This window comes from Bison bison, unplaced genomic scaffold (assembly GCF_000754665.1).
Source record: "Bison bison bison isolate TAMUID 2011002044 unplaced genomic scaffold, Bison_UMD1.0 scf7180017864093, whole genome shotgun sequence".
Classification (NCBI taxonomy): Eukaryota; Metazoa; Chordata; class Mammalia; order Artiodactyla; family Bovidae; genus Bison; species Bison bison.
The window spans coordinates 756,245-759,342 of record NW_011494665.1 but is presented as its reverse complement, the minus strand read 5'-3'; the positions used below and the strand labels follow the sequence as shown (position 1 = coordinate 759,342).

The 3,098-nt window shown below is 42.3% G+C and overlaps 1 pseudogene across 1 annotated transcript; it reads right to left on the bottom strand.

Annotated features, from left to right (window-relative positions):
- Window positions 1–2,137: 2,137 nt before the first annotated feature.
- LOC104987361 lies at window positions 2,138–2,646 on the bottom strand (annotated as a pseudogene). Its single transcript, XR_825121.1, has one exon. The product of XR_825121.1 is annotated as a 60S ribosomal protein L27a pseudogene (transcript).
- Between the last annotated feature and the right edge of the window lie 452 nt (window positions 2,647–3,098).

Below are 3,098 nucleotides of genomic sequence, written 5' to 3'. Positions count from 1 at the left end.
AAGCAGGGTGACAGCCTTGACGTACTCCTTTTCCTATTTGGAACCAGTCTGTCGTTCCATGTCCAGTTCTAACTGTTGCTTCCTGACCTGCATATAGGTTTCTAAAGAGGCAGGTCAGGTAGTCTGGTATTCCCATCTCCTTCAGAGTTTTCCACAGTTTATTGTGATCCACACAGTCAAAGGCTTTGGCATAGTCAATAAAGTAGAAATAAATATTTTTCTGGAACTCTCTTGCTTTTTTTGATGATCCAGCAGTTGTTGACAATTTGATCTCTGATTCCTCTGCCTTTTCTAAAACCAGCTTGAACATCTGGAAGTTCACGGTTCACGTACTACTGAAGCCTGGCTTGGAGATTTTTGAGCATTACTTTACTAGCGTGTGAGATGAGTGCAATTATGCGGTAGTTTGAGCATTCTTTGGCATTGCCTTTCTTTGGGATTGGAATGAAAGGAGCTGACTGTGGCTCAGATCATGAGCTTCTTATTGCCAAATTCAGACTTAAATTGAAGGAAGTAGGGAAAACCACTAGACCATTCAGGTATGACCTAAATCAAATCCCTTATTCAGTGGAAGTGAGAAATAGATTTAAGGGTCTAGATCTGCTAGATACAGTGCCTGATGAACTATGGATGGAGGTTCGTGACATTGTACAGGAGACAGGGATCAAGACCATCCCCATGGAAAAGAAACACAAAAAAGTAAAATGGCTGTCTTGGGAGGCCTTACAAATAGTGGAGAAAAGAAGAGAAGCGAAAAGCAAAGGAGAAAAGGAAATATATAAGCATCTGAATGCAGAGTTCCAAAGAATAGCAAGGAGAGATAAGAAAGCCTTCCTCAGCGATCAATGCAAAGAAATAGAGGAAAACAACAGAATGGGAAAGACTAGAGAAAAACATCTACTTCTGCTTTATTGACTAAAAGCCAAAGCCTTTGACTGTGTGGATCACAACAAACTATGAAAAATTCTTTAAGAGATGGGAATACCAGACTACCTTACCTGCCTCCTGAGAAATCTGTATGCAGGTCAAGAAGCAACAGTTAGAACTGGACATGGAACAAAAGACTGGTTCCAAATTGGGAAAGGAGTACGTCAAGGCTGTATATTGTCACTCTGCTTATTTAACTTCTATGCAGAGAACATCATGTGAAATGCAGGGGCTGGATGAAGCACAAGCTGGAATTAAGTTTGCTGGGAGAAACATCAATAACTTCAGATACGCACATGACACCACCCTTATGGCAGAAATGAAAGAAGAACTAAAGAACCTCTTGATGAAAGTGGAAGAGGAGAGAGAAAAAGCTGGCTTAAAACTCAACATTCAAAAAACTAAGGTCATGGCATCTGGTCCCATCACTTCATGGCAAATAAATTGGGAAACAATGGAAATAGTGAGAGACTATTTTCTTGGGCTCCAAAATACTGCAGATGGTGACTGCAGCCATGAAATTAAAAGACACTTGCTCCTTGGAAGTAAAGCTATGACCAACCTAGACAGCATATTAAAAAGCAGAGACATTACTTTGCTAACAAAGGTCCATCTAGCCAAAGCTATGGTTTTTCCAGTAGTCATGTATGGATGTGAGAGTTGGACCGTAAAGAAAACTGAGTGCGGAAGAAATGATGCACTTGAACTGTGGTGTTGGAGAAGACTCCTGAGAGTCCCTGGAGTGCAAGGAGATCAAAACAGTCAATTATAAAGGAAATCAATCCTGAATATTCATTGAAAGGACTGATGCTGAAGCTGAAGCTCCAATACTTTGGCCACCTGATGCGAAGAACTGACTCATTGAAAAAGACCCTGATGCTGGGAGGGATTGGGTGCAGGAGGAGAAGGGGAAGACAGAGGATGAGATGGTTGGATGGCATCCCGGACTCGATGGACATAAGTTTGAGTAAGCTCCGGGAGTTGGTGATGGACAGGGAAGCCTGGCGTGCTGCAGTCTATGTGGTAGCAAAGAGTCGGACACGACTGAGCAGCTGAACTGAACTGAAATTTTCTACAATGAATATGTATTATAATATGGAAAAACCTAATTTTTAAAAATATTCATAATCTTTGATCTAGCAATTTCTGTCCTAGTATTCTAGGGAGATATTTAGAAATATAAATAAAAATCTTTTTTTTTTTTTTTTTTAGAAAAGCACTTAACATTTAATGAATTTCCCAGCATGTGGCTTCAAGCCACCAGGACACAAGCCCCACCTACACCCTTAGTCTTCTCCTCAGCTCTTCTGCTGAAGAATTTGGCCTTCACGATGACAGGCTGCTTTGGGAGCTTTCCTTTGCCCAGAACTTTGTAGTAACCTGATCGCACCACATCAATGATAGGAGCAGCTCCTGTCTTGTTCTTGGCAGCATTTACTTGTGTCTGCTCACTAACCAAGGTCCACAATTTGTCAAGGTTGACAGTCGGGCAGAAACTCTGGTTCCTCTTTAAGTGGTAATGCCTCATACCAACTTTCCCAAAGTATCCTGGGTGATATTTGTCGAAGTTGATCCTGTGATGATGCATGCCACCAGCATTACCTCGGCCTCCGGGGTGTTTCTGGTGTTTGCCGATGCGGCCGTGGCCGTGGCTCACGTGGCCCCTAAGTTTCCGGGTCTTCCTTAGTCTGGATGGCATGTCGGCGGCCTAGACGAAAGAGCAATAAAAATCTTATATTCAAAAACATCCTGGAATGTGAAGTCAAGTGGGCCTTAGAAAGTATCACTACGAACAAAGCTAGTGGAGGTGATCACACTCCAGTGGAGCTATTTCAAATCCTGAAAGATGATGCTGTGAAAGTGCTGCACTCAATATGGCAGCACATTTGGAAAACTCAGCAGTGGCCACAGGACTGGAAAAGGTCAATTTTCATTCCAGTCCCAAAGAAAGGCAATGCCAAAGAATGCTCAAACTACCGCACAATTGCACTCATCTCACATGCTAGTAAAGTAATGCTCAAAATTCTCCAAGCCAGGCTTCAGCAGTACGTGAACTGTGAACTGCCTGATGTTCAAGCTGGTTTTAGAAAAGGCAGAGGAACCAGAGATCAAATTGCCAACATCCTCTGGATCATGGAAAAAGCAAGAGAGTTCCAGAAAAACATCTATTT